The following is a 22907-nucleotide window of genomic DNA, read 5'->3' as shown; positions in this document are numbered from 1 at the left end:
AAGAGATGAGGAACCCACCTGGATACCAAGTAGTCCTCTGTCTTGGCTGCATTTTCAGACACATTTAACAGCAGTTTCAAAACCTGAACCTTGGTGCCTCCGTTCCTGTAAGCAACACTTGGAACTGGCCTGTAATGTAACTGTTCAGCGTGTGCTGGTGGTTGTTGGTAACTGTCATATTTGTTAATAGTCTCAGCCCGCCAGCTGCACGGGGAGTTCAGGGGACCGGAGAAGACATCCTCACAGACTTGACTGACGTGTACCTTTATCTTCATTTATTTTCAACGTCCACACTCAGGTGACTCAGTGCCTTTAAAGCCTTCTCTTTATTGCTGTGGTTGGGATTGCCGATTTTGCTTCCAACAATGGGAATACCATCCAATTCACGAAGAATGACGTGCTTAGCTGAATAGCCCACATTGCTACCCAGAGTGACCAAAGCTTTTTCAATAATTACAGGATGTTCAGTTGACTCAAGCAGATGAAGCAGTTCCTCAAGTGGCTCAGCATCTAGGACATCATCATATGAACCATCAGTTAAATCTTCTGTGGACCAGGCGGAATGCAGCCGTAGCCCCTGGCCCAGGTCAGCCTGTAAATGCAATAGCAGGCGTGGCCCGAGGACCAGGCCCACAGCCACCCAGCCCATGTCCAGGTGCTGCCTGTGCCTCTGAGGCCGGGACCCAGCGCAGGTGTTTGCTAAACAAGTGGGTTCCACAGCCACCTGAGCTGGAGCCGAACCCTAAATTTTTGAATACTGAATTTTCTCAACTACAAGCGAAATAAAAAAGACTTGCCTGGCAGAATTGCTGTTAGGACTAAAAGGAATAATATAGCCAACGTCACTGGCATGTGTTAAGTAAGTGTATTATACACGTGCAGAAACTGAGGCCCTGCGCCCTAGAGAGAGGTGCTCAGGGAAGGGTATCTAGTCCCCACACCTCTACATTCACCAGAGCCTTTGATTTCCACTTCCTCCGCAAGTCACACCTGTGCGCTTCCCCTTCTCCAGCACAGCACCTGCATCCACCCAGGCTGGCTCTGACAGGCGTGAGATCTTGTTTTTGTTACCTTTTCCCCCTACAGACTTCAGTTTTGTCTGAACAGAACAGCAGGGAAGGCAGAGAATGTGCTGGGCTTCTCCCTCCTTGTCCCTCTGCCACGTGGGGCCTCAGGTCAAGCAAGGCCACTGGTGCTGTTATCTTTTCTGCTGGAGGCGGTAGATGCAGGCCCAGGTCCGGACTAGGACTCTAACTGGTTCTCCCCACCCTGATTTTCTGGTTCCAGGGACTGGAGCCTCTGGGTTTACATGCAACTCACTGACTCCAGTGCATTTGCCCTTTTGAGCAGGAGGCCAAGGATCCTGGGCTCTCAAGCCCAATTGCAGACATAACTTTGAAGGTGTGTCACTGTGCAGTCACCTGGCTGTAACCCTACTTGGCAGCCAGCTCAGGTTCTGGGGGCCATGGAGGGAGGATGGCGAATGCCAGCCTTGTCCACCACCAGCTCGCACATCTGCTAGTAAAAGGCTCAGCCTGTTTGGGGGAGACACTGGGGGCACAAGGACCTTCCAGTGGCTTCCTGTTGCTCTATTCTATATTTAACAGGAGTCCAGAGACTCACTTTCTTCCATCCTGTACTGATCGAGTGACCCTTGCCAAGACACTTAACCTCTCCAGGCCTCAGTTTCCTAATCGGCAGAGCAGACCAATTTGATGGTCTTACTTTCCTAACAGGGTTGTCCTGAGGATGAAATGAGCGAAGGCTTTTAAGCTGGGTGGGTGTGCACACTCAGTAAGTGTCAGCTGTGAGCAGTCGGATGGTAGGGCCCTGCCTAGGCTGGTTCCATCCACTTCGCTGACTTCATTTCTTCGCCTCCCCCAACTGCTGCAGCCACATCGGCCCCTGTTGCCCTTCCTGATGCACAACAGGCGTGTGCCCTTTTGGGCTCCTTCTGAGAGATGTTCCCCAGGTCTTTGTAAGGCAGGCCCACCTTCCATCCACAGGTCGGAGGTTACCTCTTCAGGAGGCTCCTGACCATCCCTTGCCCTGCCACTTTCTCTCTCATGGCCCTGTTTTATTTTTATTTCTCTCATGACACCCTTGAAATTATTTGATGTATTTCTCTCTCTGCTTGCGCATTTTCTGATCCACTCCAGCAAGTAAACCTCTATTTTTAAGAAACCTACTGTTCAGGAAACCCGGAGTGCCTAAAATAGCACTGGACACAGTGAGTGGTCAATAAATGACTGCAGAGTGAATGAATAAGCTGCATGGAAGTTGGCTTAAGTCAGACAGTAAGGCTGATGCTGGTTGAGCTGCTATTACTTGCCTGGTGTTCCGAGCAGAGCTGTGCATACTTTTCTCCTTTTAATTCTACAACAGCCCTCTACGGTAGGTAACCTTGTTGACTTGGTCCCACAGATGAGGTGACAGCTCAGAGAGCTTAAATAACTTCTCCAAGGTCACAGCTAATGAGCAGTAGTGGCTCAGAAAGGCTCTAGTCTGGGGGGTCCTGGTGCTTCCTTGGCCGTCATAGGAATGAGGTCCTGGAACTCTGAAGGAAGCAGAGAAGAGTGTGTAGGTGTGAGAATGACGGTGCCGATGCGTCTTGTTTAAGCAGTTAACTTCCACGAGTCCAAAACGGAAACCATCCCCACATGCCACGATATTTTAAATTTAATTGCATCTATAGACGCTTATGGCGTACAAAGGGTTAAAGCACGCCTTTAGTCATTACTGATCATATTAACATCCTAAATTGAGTGTGAGCCTTAAGCCTTGCCACCCTACCTCCTGATACAGAGGTACAGGGTAGGAAGAATGGACATTTAAAATTTTTATTTATTTTTAAAAAATATTTTTATTGATTTCAGAGAGGAAGGGAGAGGGAGAGAGATAGAAACATCAATAATGAGAGAGAATCATTGATCAGCTGCCTCCTGCCCGCCCCCCAGTGGGGATCGAGCCAAAACCCAGGCATGTGCCCTGACCAGGAATCGAACCATGACCTTCTTGTTCATATGTCATTGCTCAACTACTGAACCACACCAGTGGGACAAAACTTATTGATTGATTGATTTTTTTTTTTTACAAAGAGAGAGGGAGAGAGAGAAACATTGATTTGTTCCACTTATTTATGCATTCATTGGTGGGATTGAATCCACAAGCTTGGTGTGTCGGGATAATGTTCTGACCAACTGAGCTACCGGCCGGGGCTGGTAGGTTGGATATTTCTGTCCCATTTCACAGGCAGGAAAACGGGGGCTCTTGGCTCAACCATCAATCTGTGTGTGGGATGTCCCCTTGAGGAAGGTCTTGGCTGAGACCCTCCTCCTTAGAGATGTTTGCCTGGGCTGGCCTCGGTGAGCTGTTCCTCCTAATGTCACACTGCCCGCATGCCCCCCACCCTAGCACTTGCCCCGGCGTGTCGCGTTGCTCATCGCATTGCCTCTCTCTCCTGTTAGATCGGCGCTGTCCCAAGCAGAGGCCACCAGGCCTCGGGCAGTTTTCCTCCCTCCCTCAGGGGACATCTGGCAATGTCCGGAGACATTTGTGGTTGTCACAGTGGAGGATGGGGATGCTGGGTATGTGCCAGCTGAGCAGGGTCTGACTGTCTGAGTTTGCTAATCATTGCACATGCAGCACTGGGCAGAGGCTTGACACAGACAGGTGCTGCAGGCGGTGTCCACACGCCCAGGAGCTGGCCTGGTAGGACCCTGAGCACCCAGGGGTGAGCCCACTGTTCTCCCCCCAAGTCCAGTATATAAGGCAGCTGCTAGGGAGAGCTCCTTCCTTCTGGGAGATGCCCAGTTGGCCCCTGACTCCCTGAGCAGGCCCCCGGGTCTGGGTCTTCCTGCCGGGCCTCCTCCCCCTCTCCCCTGGTAGAACGTGATCATGGATGAGTTGTGTACTCCCTCGTTCGGAGCGTCTCCACTTGCAGCCTGCCCCTCGTGGTCCTCAGCAGCAGTCAGGTGCAGGCAGATTTAAAATCTAGTTGTCTGAGCCAGGACTCTCCCGACATAAAGGCAGACCAAGGCAAGCAGTCGCAGGCTTCCTGTGACTTTAATTATCCTGAGCCCATGGCTTGCTTGACCCCAGAGGAAAGCGAGACGAGCTCCAGAATGCTATTTGGAAACCTCCGTCCTGTCCTGACAATGGATTTCTGAGAATAGGACGAATTCTTCATCATTACACAACAGAGGTGATTGAGCAAGTGTCCGCCACGGCCAGCCCCAGCTGCATTCGACCACAGTCCATCCCTAAAGATTCAAAACGGCCCTCGAAAGGTTTATGGACTGGCCGGGCATGGCTTTGAGGGCAGGATCTGTTCTAGGTGGCACTGAGAGGACGTCCAGAGGGACATAATTTAATCATGAACCTGGCCTTTGATTCCTGAGGCAGCTATGCAGTTGTCAACAATGAGCAGCCTGGTTGAGAACTTGGAATGTACAGACACCAATGACTAGCTTGTTTTAGTGTAAAAGTTCATGGATAAAATTATATGGGAAAAACTGTTTTCTGAAAATTAATTCTGCTGCCCTAGCTGGTTTGGCTCAGTGGATAGAATGTTGGCTTTCAGACTGAAGGGTCCTGGCTTCGATTCTGGTCAAGGGCACATGCCTGGGTTGCGGGCTCAATTCCCAGTAGGGAGTGTGCAGGAAGCAGCCAATTAATGATTCTCTCTCATCATTGATGTTTCTAGCTCTCTCTCCCGCTCCCTTCCTCTCTGAAATCAATAAAAAAAAATAATAATAATGTGGTTGTGAGAGTAACAGGTTTATTGTACTCAAATTGCAAAATGTAGAAAAACACAAAGAAAAAAACCAAACGCAGAATCCCATCAGGCAGTGATTACACTGCCAACATTCTCTCCTTCAGCTTCTTGTGTAGTGCTTATAATTTAGTGTGTGTAGTATTTTACAGTATTGCTATCAAACAGTCCTTGCCATTTTAAATATTTTTTTTCTTTATATCTAGAACATTTTGTTATCTCATTCAGTATTTGACATCACTGTAACTGATTGCACAGCCCTTCACTAGGAAAGCAGACCAGCTTCTTGAAACAATTCTCCATTGTTGAATATGTAGGCCGATTCCAACTTTCTGCTATTGTAAATAACTCTACAGTGGATATCCTTGTACATAAGTCTTTGCACACATCTCTGATTATTTCCTTAGGGCGAATTCCTGGAAGTAAAATGACTGGTGTGATGGGTCACACATACTAAGACGGTTGGTAAGGACTGTTGTAGTAGTCTGGAAAGTCTATGACAAATAACGCTCCCGACGGAATGTGAGTGTCTTCTCTCCCATGCTCTCCCCACCCTCTCCAGTCCTGACACCGACCAATCGAAACAGAGAAAAACAAGCAAACAAATAAGTCATTTTCCTGGAGAAAAGCAGTCTGGCCGTTCGGTGCGTGTTTTTTCCGGATTGCTTTCTGTGCACGTGCATTCACGTGCGTGTGTGTTTTTGTAGCACTAGAATGCTGTGTACATACAGATTGCTTTGTATCCAGATTTTTAAATTGACTGTATGCTGGCATCTTTGGTGAAGCATCATTCTTTTCCGTGACTCCCTCCTGTCCCGTCGTATGTCTGCACGGGAGTAGACCTCACGGACTCCTTAATGCCGAGCATAGGGCTGCTGCCAACTTCTCCCATATAAATGGATGGGAATACATTTCCTTTCTTATACATAGTTCCTAAATAATTCCTTCGAAATGAGAGCGCAGGAACAAAAACCACACATTTCTGAGGAGTTTAATATGTGTCACAAGATTGGGAAAAGCCGAGTCCTTTATGTGCCCCAGTAGTCTGTGGGTTGCGGTCTCCCCATCTTGCTGATGCCGTGTTTCCGTTCTTTTTAATATTGGCTGCTCTGAAAGGCATGCAAAGTGATCTCACTGCAGTTTTCACTTCGGTTGATTTGATTACTGATGAATTGAACCATTTGTCCCCAGTGAGCTGCCCATTGGCATCTCCACTGCTGTGACTTGTCGCTCACTTTTCTCATTGCTCTGGTGAGCTGTGTATGTTTTAAGAGTCTTAATACGTTGTCATCAATGTTGGAAATTTCTTCCCTAGTTGTCTTGTGTCTTTTAATTGAATCAGCTGTGGGTGTCCATGTCCAGGAATCTTTCATGATCATGTTCAACCATTTTGTCTTTTCCTTTGTGGTATCTGCCCTCACACTAGAAAGGCTTTCGGGGGAATGATCTGGGGGCTCATTGCCGCCGTGGACAGTTGGACAGATGTCCAGAGAACTCAGTGGCATTGCATGTGTAGGGTGGACAAAGTGCCCTTTCAGCTTTGGAGGGGCCGTGACAGCCACTGGGCAATGCACTCCAGGTGGCCAAGAGCCCTCTGTCTTTTCCTGATTTTTTATTCTTAACTAGTTACATAGCAGAGAGAGCACTGGGGAGGGAGTCGGGGCTGCCGACTTCAGCCCCGCTGTGCACTCACAGTGGAGCCTCAGTTTCCTCATTTATAAAGTGAAGGAATGACGAGGATCTTCCTCCTTCACCCCTACCTGCTCATGACCTATGGCCCTAAGTAGGGCCCTAAAAATCACTCCCTTTTGAATCCTCTCTAGGCATGTAAGACCAGACACTCGAAAGAAAAACAAAAAGACTCATCCATATAAACATTAAAAATTCCAGGACGTCACAAAACACCACAAGTACAATTAAAAGACAAAGAATAAGCTAGGAAAAATACTTTAAACAATTAACTCGTTAAACCTCCCCATCTAGTCAAGGGACAAATAATCCCTGCACATCCTCCCTCAGAGGGCTGGGGGTGGGGAAAGGAGCCCCAAGGGTACTGAGCAAGGGCCCAGGGAGGTGCTCGGTCCAGGCTTTTTATCCTCTGAATGAGAGAGTGAGTGAGTGAATGAATGAACGGAGGCTAAGCCTGCGTCCTAGGTGGTGGGGGCCTCCCTTTAAACTAGGAGGCGGCAGTACCTGACCCAGGAAAAGAAGTGGTTTCCGTTGTTTACTGTGGTGTGTTCACTGCAGAGCCTCCCCCTTCCTCTGAGCTCATCTGGAAAATGGGCTGAGAAATGTTGACTCTCCTGCCTCCTGCCCGCTCCCTCTGAAGGGGTCAGTCAGGATGAATCAGAGCAGAGGTATTCTGGCTTAGCCATTGTTTTGACAATAGGAATGATTAAACAGACAGTTTATTTATTTTATTCTCATCTTTGCATCCGCATCTCCAGAAGCGCTTTGTTCCTAGGTGCAGGCAAGAAAGGAACTTTGTGCAGAGTCAGAAACTGGCCATGAGAAGGAAACAAGGGTTTCTTTGTGGTGGAAGAAAACGCAGGCATCTTTGAGCTTTTATTTTCTCACAGGATTTCATGTCACTTTAAACTGGTTCTTCCCTGCTTTGAGTGGCCTGGAATGGCTGTTGAACTCGAGTTGCAGCATGAAAGATTGGGTTAGACATCAAGAGGGACTTCTTGGTTAATGAACTTGTGTAGGCAGAGGAAGGGAGAGAGAGAGGACAGTCCTACAAACTCCTTTCGTGTGAGTAGTTTGCTGGAGACACTAGCGCCTTCAGGAGAAACCCTCGTGCCATCTTCTCCGAGGCCTGGGAAGCTGCGACGGAAGCGAAGCACAGCCTAGCAGAAGGATCCTGAGAGAAAATGTTATACTCCCCTCACATTTCACAGGTGGAGAAACAGGCAGGACCACGCAACAAATATTTACCAAGGACTTCCCATGTGCCGGGTCTGTTCTGAGCACTGGGCGGAGAGCAGTGAGACAGATGGCTAGCCAACAAGGTCATGAACATAGAATGAAATGTCAGGGGGCACTGGGCTGGGTCGGGACAGGAAATGCTGGGGGAGGAGAGAGTGGGAGGTGCCTTGAGATAGGGTCATGCATGATGCAGTGACTCACCAGGGTCACATGAGATACACTCAGAGTCTGGTCTCCTGACCCCTAGTCAAGGGTTCCTCCAGGGTGTTTTGGTTGCAAGTAACCGAAAATCCAACTCAAAAAGGCTTATGCCAAAGGGAGATTTATTGGCTGAAAATTCTGACGTTAGATCCTATTTCAGGATTGTTTGGATCCAAGTTCTCCAGCCCTGCCCCCTCTCCACGTGCCTGCCTCTTCCACGGGGGTTTGAATTCTCAGGCTCCCAGCAAGACGACCACCCAGATCTCCAGGCCCACACCCTCTGAGAGTCCAGCTCAACAGGACAGAGCTGCTCCTTCCCCAGAAACTTGAACAAAAGCCCTGGGCCTGACTCCCTGGCCAAGTTTGGGGCATGGCCCCATTTCTGAACTAATCGCGATGGCGTGGAGGTTGTCCAGCACCTATGGCCAGGTGGGGGAGGCCCGCCCTGGAGCGCTGGGCTGGGAGAAGGGAGGGGACACTCCCAGGTGAATTCTGAGCATTGTTGGCAGAAGAAGGAATATGGATTCAGGCTGGCCCAAATGCAGCCATGACAATAACCTCTCCCCACATCTCCGTGCTGTATCCCCCTCAGCCCCTCCCCCAGGTTTTCCTGGGCACCTTCTGTGAGCTGCCATCTCTGTTTCCCACAGAGTGAAGACTTCAAGATTGAAGAGGTTTGCTTCTAATCCTCCACGATCTTATAATCTTCTCGAGGAAACAAATTCTATGCCCTTATTTTCATTCTGTCTTTTTGTGGTTTGCTAATGACATGAATTTTCTGTCCACAAAAGGAAGGATGTCCGTGGGCTGGAGGAGTCCAGGCGGGCTCCCAGTGCCTGTCAGAGGGTGGGCTGTATCAGGAAGGTTGACGGAGCAAATGGGACCGGGTACGCAGGATGCCTGCCATGTGATTATGGCTTTTGGGGATACATGTTTAGAATGTGTATAGTTCTTGTACCACAGGTTTACAAGATTATAAGGTAGGATAAGGCAAGTGTGTAATTTAGTAGCCAGGTATTTATTCCAAATTTGTCTTAGAAACAAATATATTCTTAACTTATCAGACTCGGGTAATACTGCTGGGGATGAAGCTAAAATGAAAAAATAAAAAGAAGGGGCTCTCTGCTTCTGAAGAAGCCTCTCTTCCTGCGCAGTGCCAGCCACAACCCTGAGACACGACGGTGAAGGTCAGAGTGAACGGAATGGGCCGCATTGGGCGCCTGGTCACCTCTTTTAACTCCGGCAAAGAGGATATTGTCGCCATCAATGACTCCTTCATTGACCTCAACTACATGGTCTACATGTTCCAGTATGACTCTACTCATGGCAGGTTCAAAGGCACAGTCAAGACAGAGAACGGGAATCTTGTCCTCAATGGAAAGCCCATCTCCGTCTTCCAGGAGCAAGATCCTGACAGCATCAAATGGGGAGATGCTGGTGCTGAGTATGTTGTGGAGTCACTGGTGTCTTCACTACCATGGAGAAGGCTGGGGCTCACTTGAAGGGTAAATCCAAAAGGGTCATCATTTCTGCCCCTTCTTCGGATGCCCCCATGTGATGGGTGTGAACCATGACAACTCCCTCAAGATCGTCAGCAGTGCCTGCTGCTCCACCAATTGCTTAGCCTTCCTGGCCAAGGTCATCCATGGGACTCATGACCATAGTCCATGCCATCACTGCCACCAAGACCGTGGATGGCCCCTCTGGGAAGCTGTGGCGTGATGGCCGAGGGGCTGCCCAGAACATCATCCCTGCTTTTACTGGTGTTGTCAAGGCTGTGGGCAAGGCCATCCCTGAGCTGAATGGGAAGCTCACTGGCATGACCTTCTGTGTCCCTACTCCCGATGTGTTGGTTGTAGATCTGACCTGCTGCCTGGACAATGCTGCCAAATATGATGACATCAAGAAGCGGGTAAAGCAGGCATCAGAGGGCCCCCCTCAAGGGCATCCTGGGCTATACTGAGAACCAGGTTGTCTCCTGAGACTTTAACAGTGACACCCACTTCTCCACCTTTGATGCTGGGGCTGGCATTGCCCTCAACAACCACTTTGTCAAGCTCGTTTCCCGGTCTGACAATAAATTTGGCTACAGCAACAGGGTGGGTGACCTTATGGTTCGCATGGCCTCCAAGGAGTAAGAACCCCCTGGACCACCAGCCCCAGCGAGAGGAAGAGAGGCCCTTAGCTTCTGGGGAAGTCCTTGCCCCAACTCGATCCCCCAACACACTGAGAATTTCCTGACGGCCACAGTTTCCATCCCACACCCCCTGAAGAAGCGGAGGGCTTTGGGAACCCTATCTTGTCATGCACCATCACAGTTCACTGTACCTAGCCAAAAAATAAATTAAAAAAAGAAGGGGGAGGAGATAATTTAAAGAAAGATCATAAATAAAATTCCCACCGACCGTCCACTTCCCCTAACCCCCCGTCCCCACTACCACAGGTAGTTCGCAGAAATGGCAAAACTATAGGCATGAGAATGAGTAAGGTTTGGGAAATGCTGGTCTGGAGCTTGGATTCTGGGATTAGACAGACTGGATTCCAGCGTCCGACCCACCATGCATCTGCAAAGAAACTGGGCAAGTTGACTCACCTTTCTAGGCCTCAGTTTTCTTACCTGTAAAATGGGGCTGAGACTGGGGCCAACTTCGTAGGGGATTTTGAGGAATCCTAGAGATCAATAATGTATGTGAAACACTAGGGTGCCCTCTGATGTACTAGGAAGTGGGTAGTTGTTCAGTAGCTGCTAATACTCTGTACTGATATTCAGGGGCAGAGAAGGAAAGATGGCCCCGGCACAGCGAGAGCCACGACCCAGAATGGGGCTGACGTGGCCGGTGGGGGCACAGCAGGGATGATATTGGGACCGGGAGTGGAGGATGTGCAATTTGAAAGGAAACTGCAGAGGTGAACAAGGCTCCTTTTGCTCCCCACCAAATCGCTCCCCACTGACCCTGCCCCCCCAACTGCTGTCCTCCCTCCCCCTCACTGAGAGCTAGAGTGTCTGTGCAGACAGATGCCAGAGAACTGGGGTTGTGCTCCATGGAGTTCATCTGTGTTGTTTATCTTTTAAACATCATTAACCACAAATTAGCTGATTCTTTTGTGGCTATAAATTAATAGATTCCATTAGTAAACAGTCAATTACAGGATGATTACTTTTCCCCTCGAACCTCAAGCTTTTGTATAGCTATTTGAGTGTTTGATTCTGTCCTCTTCCCACTCCCAGTGTCCTTTCTGGATTCTCAGTTCACTGGTCCGGATCTTCCAAATGGACTGGGAGGCTGAGGGTGGGGGGTGTGGGCTCCCTCTGTAATGAGGTTGTAAGCAGCCTGTTGTTTGTTTTGCAGAAACAAACTGACGGACCAGAAGTGGTTTTTTTTTTTCCCAAGAGAATTTCTGTTTCAAACACAAAACAAAACAGCCAGTGTCCAACTCCTTTCAGTCCTGTATATGCCATCAACATATCCTATTTGTGTTTTCTTCCATATCTTTCCTGCTTCTGGGACCTCATCCTGGTAAACTCCTGAAAATCATTTTTTTCAAGCTCCATCTACTCCTCCCTCCCTCCCACTATTCATTCATCCCAACACCCATCTATCCATCCGTCCTATCTGGACTCTATCTAGATACATCTTCTGTCCTTGGCTGGAGTAGTCCAGAGGGACACTGGTCCCACTGTATCCACCGGCCAAGTTTTAAAGCATCCAGGTAGTAAGATGGGGTTAGTCCTGGGAACCCATAGCCATAACTCTACAAGTGAGATAGCAAACGTGGTACCCTTAGGGGTCGGGCAGGTAACGTAAATAACTAAAAGCAAAAGCAAGTCCCAGGCCTTCAATGAGCTGTGGGGTTCGAGCCATTCCTAAGGCCTTCTAATTCAAATGAAAAACAAGATGCAGCATCTTCAAACTAATGGTTCTTAACGAGGGGCAGGTGTGCCCGATACTTGACAATGTCTGAGGGATCACTTCTGTCCCCACCACCACTGGCGTCCAGGCCAAATGGCCCTATAGTTCTCTCCTCCACAACTACAGTAACATTCTCCTTGGTCCTCTAGTTCCTCCCTTGATGCCTTTCAATCAATTCACATAACCTGATGGAGAGAGAGTTTCTAGAAAGCAAATCTGGTCTCCTATTGCTTTTTTGTCTAAAATCCTTTTGGACGGCTACAGTTGTCCCTGGCAATGTCCCAACCACTCGCCATGTTCTCTAAGGCCCATCTGCTCGTCCAGGCTCATGCCCATCCACCCTCCTTCTCCTTCCCCACATCCTGACCTCCGGATTCCTCCAGTGGACTTTCCCACCCCAGGGCCTTTGCACTTGCTGTTTCTTCGTCCTGAACACTCTTCTTGCCACTCTGCTTGGTTAACACTTACTCACCTTTGAGGCCTGTTTCAATTAGTAATGCTTTTGACTGCCAGTTATAATGGTCTCAACAAAAACAGACATATTTTAATCACAGCAAGAAGTCTGGAGGCAGCTGGTCTCCAGGTATTGATCCCATGACTCAGGGCTGGTATATGGGATGAAGTGGGGTTTCCTTGGGGTCACAGAATGGCTGCCTCAGCTCTAGACATCTCATTCCCCATTTAAAGCAGGAAGAAGTAGGGCAGTGGAGCCAACAGACTTCAGCTTGCATGTCATTAGTCACAATTGTCCCACAGTAACCCCAGCTGCAATGGGGCTGAGAAGGTAAGAATTTCACTCTTGCAGCCTTGATGGAGTGAGTAAAGGAGAAAGAGGTTGGGAATGCTGTCTATAACGCCTTGGCTTAAATGTCACTTCCTTCTAGAAGCCTCTCCTGATTCCCTAGACCAGGCCAGACACTCCCATTATATGCTCTCCTAGCACCCTGTACCTCTCCTTCTTAACCCTTACTGCAGCCGACTTGTTAATTTACTTGTATAATTGATTGACAGGCATCTGATTCTTTCTTTTTGCTGGGAGTTCAGCAAGCTTAGTGAGTACTCTCCTTTTTCTCCCGCTCCTAAGCGGGTGCCTGGTACACAGTAGGGCCCCAATAGCTATTCAGTGACTTACTGCTGTCAGATTATCCTTCCCAGAGAACAGAGGGGCCTGCCCCCGGGAGGAGGACAGGCTGCTTTAGTCACCGCTTTCCCAGCAGTGGCCAGCCCTGCTTGGCAGTCTCCTCCCCGCCTGTTCCTGGAACAGGTCCACTGATTTCAGCTGCACCTCTGTCGGCTGCATGTTGATAAGGACAGGAAGCTTGTATGCAGATCAGTTCTGAGATACGCACTGGGAACCAGCCACCTGGCGGGGTGCCCCGAGGCTCTGGGAGGATGGGGGTTCCTGCCACAGAGGGCTGGGCCCTGCCCCTCATCTCCTCTCGCCTACTCAGCAGGGACTTCCGAGTTTTCTTATTTTGCCCATGTATCGATCCAGTTATTTTACCTTGGGCCTTAAATTTTCACGCAAGACTAAAAGTGACATCATGCATTCACTCTGTGCAACTTTGTGGAGTGTGTTAATGAGCGTGACTGCAGACGCGGGTGGACAGGAAATGGTTTGAGAGACAGACATAGGCATCAGCCAGAGTCATCAATAAATATAAAACTACATCACAATAGAGAGACATCACCTAGGGAGGTTAGAAGAGGCTTCCTGGAGGCTGTGCTGACTCAGAGAGGAAGAGAAACAGGAGTCAAGTGCAGGACCCTGAGACGGGAGACGTTCCAGGTTATCTGGTGGGCTCAGTGTAGTCACGGGGTGCTTAGAGAGACATCGGGGACATGAGGTGAGGAAGCAGAAAGTGTGAGAGAGGGTTGAAGATGCTACACTGCTGACTTTGAACATGGAAGCTGGGGCCATGAGCCAAAGAATTTAGAAGCTTCTAGAAGCTTGAAAAGGCAATGAAATGGATTCTCGTTTAGAGTCTCTGAAGGAACACAGCCATGGGGACACCCTGATTTTAGCTCAGTGAGATCTGTTTAGGATTTCTGACCTCCGGAACAATAATACATGTGTGTGGTTTTAAACCACCCCGTTTGTGGTCATTTGTTATAGCAGCAACAGGAAACTAATACAGCACACAGTGGAATGCTGACCAGGTCAGGCACCACTTGTGACGCAGTACCGAGTTCATGCTTCCAGTCGTTTCTGAGATTGCCCCTGACCGTGCTCTCTCCAAGGCCCGAAGCCCTTTGCCAATCCTTCTGTTGCTACAAGTCACTTTTTGCTCTGATTGCCTACTAATGTTTCTTCCATGGGTCACCCGGACTTGCTTCTCATCTCCCTAGTCTCATCCATTTAATAACCAATTATTAATGCCTCCCCTCTTATTTCAAAAGGGACTTAGGGACCAGACACCCATCTGTCCACCCACCCATCCATCCATCTAACATTTCCTGAGCACTTATGCTAAGGACCATAGGTGGTGGGAACAGAAGTCCCCACTGGGGCTGCCTGGGGGACAGGACTGTGGTGTCATGCTGGATTCCTGGTGGGGCTCCATTTGGGTACTCAGAGTGGACGTTGGTTGTTTTGGAGCCACAGTGTCCGTTTCCCATTTCCAGCATCATTTCGAGGAGATGGTACATCCAGGTACCTGCCTTCTACCATAGGCGCTAGGAGACTTCCTAACTCACAGCCTTCCTCCGTGGACTCGGCGCAGACCTTTGTTCATTCTCGCGACCCAGTTCCTCGTGGCCCTAGCCTGGTCACCCCCTCACCACCCGCGGGTCCTTCAGCTCCCTCTGCGGAAGGAGGGGGAGAGCCTCCGCGGCTTCAGTGCTCCTTGTTGGGGACGAGGGGCACAGACAGTGAAGTGGCCCCAGGCTTTGGTGGGAGGCACACCTGCAGGTGGGATCCTCACTCCCCACCTACCCCCTGGCTCCCCTCGCCATCGCCATCTGACCTCTCTTGTCTGGTCCTTTGTCTATACCATGGATACTACGATAATGAAGGGTGAACAGGACAGCATAGCTGTGGTAATTAGGACACCCCCTGGAACCTGGTAGGACTCAAGGTTGTTTAAGTATCTGGTGCTGTGGCATTTTGAGAGAGGTCTTCTTGTCCTGGTTTTGGGTCAACAAAGGCTGGGGGGACGGATCCCTTTCACTGCTGAGCCCCCCGCCCCCGGCCCAGGGGTGTCTGTCACTCAGGCCCTCCAGAAAACACAGCAGACAGAACTGATGCAGGAGACACACTGGGGAATGCCTGTGAGGTGCAAAGGGAAGTGAGAGAGGGGCAGGGGCGGGCTTCAGACCAAATGCAGTGTCGCCTGGAAAGGGAGTGAAGGGAGGGCAGAGGGGAGGGGAGGGAGAGCCTTGGGCCACGGGCAGCTCTGTGAAAATCCCGCCAGCCATGGGCGACTCTGAGCAGAGACTGCCCTTTAAGTGAGGCTGTGCCGGGCAGAAGTGGCCTGGCTCTGCCCCTGGCAGGGCAGCTCGGGCACAGCGCAGCCTCAGCACGTCTGAGAGGCTGGCGGCTGCAGGCAGCCGGGCACCTCCAGTCCTCCGGGCAGCATCTCTCGAAAGGAGACCTGTGTCCTGCACCAATTTGGCTCCCCCAGAATTTGCTAAATATTTATGAATAATGAATGATTAAAACATGAGGAATGATTAAACATATGAGTAGTGCAAACTGAGGTTGCACATTAGGTCTGGGTCTAGCCATTGCTGCTGATTGAAATTCTCAGTGAACGTCCAGTGCTGTGGGTTAGCCTGCTCACCATTTATTGGAGACCTACTATGCACCCCCTCCCATGCTGGGCCCAGGGCCCCCAAGATGAGCAAACACCCCTGCCATCCAGAACTTTCTCTGATGGGCCGAAGGGCTGGTCACAGCTGACCAGCGACTATAGGAAAGGCTGCTCTTGTTCAGATTTCAAAGCTACTTCTGAGAGGATGGCTCAGTCGGCCGGGCACATTGGGGTGCTGGCCACGGGCAAAATATTGAGCTTACATCCCCAGGGGCCCCTCCAACCAGGGGCAGGCCCGCAGTTTCCCAGGCAGGCGAGTATGATGGTTAGTCAGCATCAAAAAATCCAATCAGAAAGAAAAGGAAAAAGGCAAATTCTTTCAGCCACATCCAATAGAGGAAAACAAATGTTGGCTTTCCCCATGGATTTTCTGGTCAGTTGTGGAATTTTAATAATGCCACATGCTTTGGGCTGACCCTTTGTGGAGGAAAACGGAAATGGGATATTTGACCACCAGGATTCAATGGAGAGAAAGCCGATGGGTGGATGGTGTCCCGATGTGGCATCTCATCCCGAGGCCTCCCTCAGGGCTTTGAATCGATTCTGTGGCCACTTTAATGCTTTCTTCGCGGAGGCTGGATGGGACATTGCGGGTCCCTGGAGAGAACAGGAGCTGCAGGGACCTCCATGATGTTGGGGTTCTGTTTCTCCTGGGCTGTCTTCCTGGTACTTAAAAAAGAAAAGGAAAGAAAAACCATAAAAGCCTGGTCATTTTATCTCTTTGGTTACAAACATCTTTCATTCCTCCAGAAAGAAATGAAAACACACATTGCCCTGTAATGATGTTTACCGAGGAAAAAAAATCCCCGCGTAAAATCAACAGACACAATCTGGATAAAATAGATCATTCAGCGACTTCCTGGCGAACTCTACACCTTAATCCCCGCCACCAGCCGTGCGCTCTGGGCTCCTGGGCATGTATTTGTTTTACTTTCTTGAAAGTGTGTGAGTGGGAGAGGCCCATCCACAGTCGTGCCGGGTGAATGGCAGGGAGACATTCCCCGAATAGCTCCTCAGCGCGTCCGTCAGTAGAAGTTTTTCTCTTCTGCTCATGGCAACGAATCAAATATCTAACTGTGATTTTTAGACCTCAAGGCACACGAAGAGATTTGTTTGACAAAGGAGGGAGTGAATTAGAAAGCTCTGCTCCAGTGATGGGGAAGAATTTTCCGCAACATGAGGCTAACTCACCTGCACCACACTTTGCCTGTAAATGCCATGTCCCCATCAGGCTTCCCAAAGGAAGAGAGCCCATTGGCCAGGGCTGGACCCCACCAGAGGGTTTGGGGACTGTGGTCCCCCCTTGGCAACAGGCTCTGTGCCCTGACAGCACCTGGCTCCCCGTGGAGGGTCCCCTTGGCAGCTTTTGAGTGGAGTGCTGACAGCTCCGATTTGCCAGGGAGCTGGGCAATCAGAGTGATTCCTCCTCCTGCTCAGTGTGGTGGGGAAGGGACTGTCAGGACAACAGAGGAAACGCTAAGGGGAGCGGACAGCGGGGCTGGGCCGCTGCGCAGAGCAGAGGAAGGAGCGGGACAGGTCTGATGAGCGCACATCAAGGGAATTCAGGCCAGACCCTAGGACAGTGATGGCGAATCTATGACGCGCGTGTCAGAGGTGACACGCAAACTCATTTTTTGGTTGATTTTTCTTTGTTAAATGGCATTTAAATATATAAAATAAATATCAAAAATATAAGTCTTTGTTTTACTATGGTTGCAAATATCAAAAAATTTCTATACGTGACACGGCACCAGAGTTAAATTAGGGTTTTTCAAAATGCTGACACGCCGAGCTTGAAAGGTTCACCATCACTGATCTAGAGGGCGGTGTGCCACGCCTCCTCCTGGGAGCCCGACGCCTGCCTCCCCAAGTCAGTGGTCTTGCGAGAGGCACCGCCCCAGGTGCGGCCTTTAAACTGCAGCTGGGAATGGAGGTGCTATCTGGATGGACACTTCTTATTTAGAAAAGTGAACATTAGTGAAAACACATCAGCACTCCAAACCCACCATCTGAAGTGCCAATTAAATTTTTCTAATAGAAGTAACAATCCCTGATGGTGAAGATTTTGCTGTAAGCCAGGCATGTAGCCAAGTGGTAAGTTGGTCTGCTGGCTTGTAGTAGGCGCGCGCGCGCGCGCACACACACACACACACACACATTCACCCTTCCATATTTCTTTTAAGACTCGATAGAGCCCGGTGGAAAGCTGCCGGCGCCCCTTTCACAGGAGAGGAAGCCAAAGCCAGACACGGAGCTTCAGGGTAGCACTCACACTCGTCCCCTCTGCTGACTTGTCACCAGCGGTAATCAGCTGTGCTCTCCCTGCACTTCCCTCCCTGTAGGTGCGAGTGGGCACCTGCTGATTAATAGCGCTGTCAGCTCTTGGCCCGCGTGTTTTTTCAGTCCTTTTCCTTGGACCCGTTCTATGATTTTGCTTATTTAAACCTGGTGCATCAAAGTCGTAATGGTTTATCTACACTGGAGTGGAGCTCACACTCCTGCTTCCAGAAAAGCCTGCTTTTCCACATTTAGGAAATAATGCTGGCGGTAGAAGACAGGTGGTTTGATCAATCATAGTTTAGAAAACAACATTCACTTCTGCGGGGTCAGTTCTAAGGCAGCCACTTTCTCACTGACGGTGAGACCACAGGCTGCAGCGGGCAGGGGAGAGCCTGCCCTCCAGGGCTTCATCGGACCTTTAAATTCCTGGTGGTCAGACTGTGCACAGGACAGAGGCTGTTCTCATCTCTTCCTTTGGGTTGATATTGGCCCATTTGCATCCAAGACCTGTCTTAGTCCTGGAAACTAGGACCGTGCAGCACACGTGCGCGCGCTCGCTCTCTCTCTCTCTCTCTCTCTCTCTCTCTCACACACACACACACACAACACACACACACACACACACACACCCCTACAGGCTCACAGGAGTTCTCACACACATTCACCCTGTACTCACACTCACAGTGTCCTCAGGCACGCATGCACACACACACACTGCTGCTTTCACTCAGGGTCCCTCACACATACACATACACACCCTCATGTACACACACACACACACACAAACACACACACACCTTCAAAGTGGTGACCACATGTGGGCGATTGGAGTTCATGGTTAAAACTGAGGAGGACCTCCCCCATGGGACTGGCACGAGGGACAGGATGAGTTTTAGGGACAGTCAGTCTTGGCCTCCTGAATCCAGTTGAATTCACCGAGAAGCCACCACCAGGCTCCCGGCTCCATGCAGGGCCTGGTGTGGGGAACGAAGCAGGAGAGAAGTGGTGAGGCGAGAGGAGCGTGGGCTGATGGAAAGGTCAAGACCCACCTCTCCCAACCCTTCAGGGAGGCAGTGTCCTCTCCTGGCCTCAGTTTCCCCACTTGTTTCCACTCCTCTCTTTACCAGCGAGACAGCTGCCTTTAAGTCCAAGGGAGGCCTTGCCTTCTTTGCTCTGGGAGAGTGGAGCAGGGAGTGGTGGGAGGCAGGCGGCCACGCAGATGCTCAGGGCCTGTGCCCCTGCTGGGCCATGTGCTTGAGCCCTCTTCCCTAGGGTGATGTGGGCCAGGCAGCCTGCATGCGAATCCTGCGCCTGCCACTGGCAAGCTGGCTGACCTCGGGCAAATCACCTAACCCAGTGGTTGGCAAACTCATTAGTCATCAGAGCCAAATATCAACAGTACAACGATTGAAATTTCTTTTGAGAGCCAAATTTTTTAAACTTAAACTATGTAGGTAGGTACATTGTTATTAACTTAATTAGGGTACTCCTAAGCTGGCCTGTGCTAAAAACGTTCTCAATCTGATTGAGGTAGGTTCACTGAGGTCGACCCCTTCCAACTCTCCCATCCACACTTGTCTTGTATACTTGTTTTGTCTATCTCCTTTCCGAAAACCGACTTCTGCACATGGGCCACGAAGTTTAATCGCACTGTATGTGCGTGCCTGCACATGGTATTTTGTGGAAGAGCCACACTCAAGGAGCTAAAGAGCTGCATGTGGCTCGCGAGTCACGGTTTGCCGACCACTGGCCTAACCTCTCTGTGCTTGCCTTATTTGCAGCTATGGACAGTGCTGGCACCTACCAGTTAGTTGTGAGGTTTGATGAGTGAATTCATGGGAAACTCTGAGAACAGCACCTGGCAGATGGCGAGTGCTCTGTGTCAGCTCAGCATCCTGCCTCCCACCCCATCAGACATTCCCTGGCTGACTGACACCTCCTCGGAGGGGCTGTGCTGACATCCTGGCTAGCGTGGCTTGTCCTGTTTGTTGGTTGTTTCCTTTCTTCCTTCCTTCCTTCCTTCCTTTCTTTTAAAAAATATATTTTTATTGATTTTAGAGAGGAAGGGAGAGGGAGATAGCGATAGAAATATCAATGATGAGAGAGAATCATTGATCAGCTGCCTCCTGCACGCTCCCTACTAGGGATCAAGCCTGCAACCCGGGCATGTGCCCTGACCAGGAATCGTACCGTGACCTCCTGGTTCATAGGTTGATGCTTATCACTGGCCAGGCTGCTTGTTTTTCATAGCACCCTGTCCTAACTTGAAATTATATATATGTGGACATTAATCCCTTTAGTCTGTTATTCCCCGCCAGACCATAAGACCCCTGAGATCAGGGACCATGTCTGTTCCCCACTGCATCTCCCAGGAGCCTAGCTGTGTGCCTGGCACATAGTAGGCACTTAATACTTTGGTGTCAAAGAGCTTTGAGGTGACCCCAATAGAAAGAGAGGCAAGTTGTCCAATGTAGAGCAGAAGGGGCAACTAGCCTTGTGGGGTATGCAGCAGGAGGAAAAGTCCAGTCTGGGTTCACAGCACCTCCATCCCCCCCCCCCCCCAGGAGTTCCCCTTCTCCTCTCCTTACCCCAGCAATCATGATTGCTTGGTTCCCCCCCACCCCCACCTCCCCTCCCGTGGCATGCCGACTCGGATGCAGCAGTGACGGCGAGGCCCACTTCTTGCCCTTGTGGTATCCGGCTGGTATCCAGTGGAGACTGAAGTTAAACAAGAGAACGCCCAGAATGAGTGTCATCTGCTGTGATTAGAGGGTGTGGTGGGGCCCCCCTACCCTGGGTCAGAGGTGGTTTCTGTAGACGGCCTCCTGTCAGCCAGGTGACTAACAACTGCAAGGGCATGTTGGGCCCAGGGAACAGCATGTGTGAGCATACTGAGGCTGGAAAAAAGGAACTGAGGGAGCCTCAGGGAGGGTGGGCAGTAGGTGTCAATAGACAGAGAGTGGCTTGGGCGGGGGCCGAGGAGGAGGAAGGGGCCTTTGAACTGGGAGAGGCCCCAGACTGGATATTCTCACAGTAACCATCACTCAAGACAAGAGGCGGGAGGGTCCCTGTTTGGGCACATTGGGCTCACACTTGGAGGGGAGCCATTTAGCTGAAGGGCGGGACATGGTCACATGTCCTGTTGACAGGCTTCAGGCGGAGAATGGAGTATACCCCAACCTGAGACGTGTGCGTTGCCTTTCCCCTGTGAGGATTAGTGCTCTGTGTGAAGGAACTCTGACCCGCATGGCTTTGGAGTTCAAGGCCCTGGACTGTTTCTTGTCATCTTGCTCGTTAGAGGATCAGAAGCCATAAGGACAGCGGCAGGGGTGGCTGCTGGTGTGTGACTTCCCAGCGTCCCTGGGGTTCTCCTTTCTGTAGCGGAGAGGCCACATGGGACGCTGGCACTTCCTCATCCTGGCAAGTAGGCCTCGGTGCCCTCGGTCGCTCATCTCAGGGACTCACCCTGACCAAGCAGCCGAGGTCCCTTCTGTGGGGGGAGCAACAGGAGCTGAGAATGGGCATAGATTGCGTGTGAGTGGCAGCTCACTGACATGCCCGGGCACAGACTATTCCCTGCACCCAGAGGAAGGGGCAGAGTGGAAGGAGGAGACTCCTAGGCAAATAGGAAACCAGGGCGCAATGGGGAATACACATGGGCTCTGGTTGCTGTGGTAGAAAGCACAGTGTCTCCCATAGATGCCCACTCCTGCTCCCAGAATTGTGGACGTGAGGTCACAGATGTCCAGGCACCTTCCCCCAGATCACTGCCTAACCCACCAGCCTCCGCGTACTCACCCGCGGAGGAGACAGTGGCAGCCAGGCTCCCTGACCAGCGGGCGTAAGAGGAGCCTTCCGGGGAGGCTCTGCCCTTCACTTCCTGCGCCTCGTGGAGGAGGATGAACGTCTTCCCGCTCAGCTGGATGGAGGGGAGCGGTCCAGGGGAAGGTTCGGGGCCCAGGTGGTTTTGTCTAAGACAGTGAGAGCCCAAGGCGGGAGGCGCGGGCTGGGCGAAGGGTGAGGACAGCTATTCCTGGCTGGGCGCTCGGCATGCTTACCAGGTGAGTGCTTACCTTTCCTAATCCTCAGCCGCCGGCCTGGCGTGGGAGTGGGGCCTCGGATTCCTCCCGTGACCCCTTGTGCACCGGTAATGCTGGGGCTGGTGCCTGCACACAGTAGCTGCTAAATTAAAGGGGTTGCCTCAGGGGAGGCACACGGTCCCTGCTCCACAACTTCTGAGGCCTGCACCAGGCGCTAGCCTGCCTTCCAGGTTCTCCCCTCCTGCCCCTGCTCCCCCCTCCCCACCAGGTTCTCTTTGGAACACTCCAGACCTGTGCCCATCACCCTGGCGCAGGGAGTGTATGTGGGGAGGTGGGCGGCCTGGTAAGAGCAGTTGGTTTCCCTGTCATTCCCCATAAGTTGCTCCGATGCTTATCTGCCCCTTTCACAAACCTCCCCTCCCGTGGGAGAGCTTGTTTGGCGACAAAGGCTTTCTTTCCTCATTTAGGGGCTGGTGGGTGTTGTTCCATTACTTCTGGGTGCTGGTTAGGGGCAGGAAAAGCCCTCACCCGCGGGTCTCCAGCCTCCGGGCCCCCACATTGAGGGGAAGAAGTCAGAGGTGGAGGTTGGGAAGTCCATCTGGTTAAGGAGCAGGGGCGAGTCTCCACTTGCCACCAGCCTCTGCCTTCTGAAGTGTGATCACCTGTCAGATCTGGCTCCACCTACCACGTCCCTTCCTCCCCCGCATATAGCCATACCCTCCCCCACCCAGGTTCCAAAAATGCCGTGTCTTTAAGGCACAGAACTCACACATTGGAGAAGAAGGCATGTTGCACCATTTATGTTCATTTGAGCTTGTCCTTGAGTCAAGTCCAATGTCATTCCCATTGGGAAAAGGCCCTCTCTTGCTGTTCATTTAATAAATAATGACTTATTGCCGACATCGTGTGGGCCACTGGGCCAAGCTTGGGCTTAAGAAGAATGAGGTGAGTAAATCAGACG

General features: G+C 50.9%; 2 pseudogenes; one reads left to right on the top strand and one right to left on the bottom strand.

Annotated features, from left to right (window-relative positions):
- Nucleotides 1–9: 9 nt before the first annotated feature.
- Nucleotides 10–649, bottom strand: LOC102759851 (annotated as a pseudogene).
- An 8441-nt stretch (nucleotides 650–9090) lies between these two features.
- On the top strand, nucleotides 9091–10078 carry LOC102756457 (annotated as a pseudogene).
- The last annotated feature ends 12829 nt before the right edge of the window (nucleotides 10079–22907 follow it).

The sequence above is a fragment of the Myotis davidii genome, unplaced genomic scaffold, assembly GCF_000327345.1.
Source record: "Myotis davidii unplaced genomic scaffold, ASM32734v1 scaffold75, whole genome shotgun sequence".
Classification (NCBI taxonomy): Eukaryota; Metazoa; Chordata; class Mammalia; order Chiroptera; family Vespertilionidae; genus Myotis; species Myotis davidii.
Note: the sequence above shows the minus strand (reverse complement) of the source record. Positions and strands in the feature narration are given on the sequence as shown.